This window comes from Callorhinus ursinus, unplaced genomic scaffold (assembly GCF_003265705.2).
Source record: "Callorhinus ursinus isolate GAN/ISIS: 27379988/994484 unplaced genomic scaffold, GSC_fseal_2.0 scaffold4, whole genome shotgun sequence".
Classification (NCBI taxonomy): Eukaryota; Metazoa; Chordata; class Mammalia; order Carnivora; family Otariidae; genus Callorhinus; species Callorhinus ursinus.
The window spans coordinates 36,139,229-36,141,534 of record NW_027397066.1 but is presented as its reverse complement, the minus strand read 5'-3'; positions in this window follow the sequence as shown (position 1 = coordinate 36,141,534).

The window sequence follows — 2,306 nt, the reverse complement described above, 5'->3', positions numbered from 1 at the left end:
TTTCAGGCTTTACCATGTGAACTTACATGGCCAATAGAATGCGAGTATAAATGACATATGTTCTGTTAAATGTTTTCATTTAAACCATCTGAGGTCAATTATCTTCCTTTCTGAGATTCAGACTTCTTTACATGCAGTGTTCCTGAATGCCATGATTTGTTTACTTATAGGAATAGTGATTGCATAATTTATATTTAATGAAAATATGAATAAACTCATCTGAACTGAACTGAAGGCCCTATTGAGTGAGGCTTCTGGGAGGTGAGCATACCAAGAGATGAAGACAGATGAATAAATGATTTATTTCCATGTAGCATTTAGGCCCCAAGTTCTCGGAAGGTGGAGCAGATCACATGGAATTCTCACGTCTCCTCCTCTCTCTCCTTTCTCTATTTTTTTCTTTGAAAACTAACAAGTCTGAGAACTAAACACAAAGCTGACTAAGTGACTTCTTAGCTCTTTTCCATCTAAACTCACATATAGCCTTTGATATTCTATATCTTACCACCTAGATACTAAGGTAAGGTGAGTTCCAGCAAAATAAAATCAGTTGATGAGCAGGATAAACACGTAGTACTTGTCTCCAATACCAAAGAAGAGCCGCTGTGGTTGATACAGCCTGGGCAGTGATAAACCCTCCTGTGTAACCCAGCCAGCCTGTGTAGGAGAAAGAACCAGGGACAGCAGACTTCACATCACTATGGGCAAATGAGTGGGAGGAATCAAGAGAAACCTGGAGGCAAGGTTGACATAGGACAGTAACTATGCCTATTCCTAGGTCTTCAGGTCTCCCCAAATAAGGCTGGTAAAATTGTTTCAGCTAAACAATTCATTAGATTAGCAAAAAACTTAAGAGTACAGGTGATAGAAAAGAAAAAATTCCATATTGACTGAATGTCTCACTTTTTAATTCTTTGCATTATTAAAAAAATCTATGCATTTAGACCAATAAAATACTTGAGAAATTTCAGTAGAAAGGTAATGGTAATCACCCTTTTATAAGCATCAGATAATCCAGCAAATAAGATGCAGTAGTCTGGGTTCTACAAGAAACAGGAACAATTGGAGATATATCGATTCTAATCTGTATCATCCCTATGTATCATTTATATCTCTATTATATCTATATCTATCAGAAATTTATCCATAAGGAATTGACTCATGGGGTTATGGAGGCTGGGAAGTGTCAGGATCTGTAGATGGCAAGCTGGAGACCCAGAAAGTTGATGGTGAAATTTTATAATTTTAGTCCAAGTCCAAAGGCCTGAGAATCAGAGGAGCAGGTTGTGTAAGTTCCAGACAGAAGGTTGGTTGGCTTGAGATCCAAGAAGAGCTGATTTTTCAGTTTCAGCCTGAAGAGGGGAAAAGAGCAATGTCTCAGCTCGAAATTAATCAGAGAAAGGGAATTCCTTCTTTCTCTCTCTTTTTTCTCTATTTAGGTTTTCAGTGAATTGGATGAGGATCACCCTCATTGGGCAGGGTAATCTTCTTTTCTCAGTCTGATTCAAAAATCAGTATCATCTAGAAACACCCTCACAGTCACATCCAGAATAATGTTAAACTTAATACTGGGCACCCATGGCTCAGGCAAGTTGGCACATAATATTAACCATCACATTCAGGCATTCTCGGAAACATAACTTTTTAGGAAAGATTATTTCCTGTGTTAAGAAATCTTCAGTTTCTGTTTCCATCACTACTTTTTTTCCTAAGTTTTTCTTTATTTCTTTTTGACATCTTAACATGATCAATTTTCTTCATATGATTTTATTGCTTACAAAGAATATATTATGCACAACAATAAAACAAAAGGAAATGAAAACTAAACCCTAGAGTTAGCAATATTTAGCTTAGCAGTGTGCCAAGTAACTTGGATACTTTGGGAAGTTTTATTAATCTTTTCAGGTAGCTTATAGTTGTTCTTGATAGTGTGAGAGATCGTGACTGATAGGGAGGAATGTACAAATTGGGAGACTGGCCTTTAATATTTGCTTTAAGGCTGGTATATAAGGCCTTCCATAATCTGCTCCTGATTATCTTTACCTCCTTATTTCCTGGTACAGTTGTCTCGAGAGTTTCCATGTCTCTCAGTCTGGTTGTCTCACTGCCTCTCACTTTTGACCCTTGTCCTTGATTCCCTGGCCTACATTCTCCCTGAATTTCCCTGAATGTTGAGCTGCCCACCACTGAGAGTCCTAGTGGAAAAGGCACCTGAAATGGGTTGAGTGAGACTGGATTTGTGTTTCAGCACCCCCACTACCATCTGTGTAATCCTGCACATAAGCATCTCTTAAGTGGATGTAGCA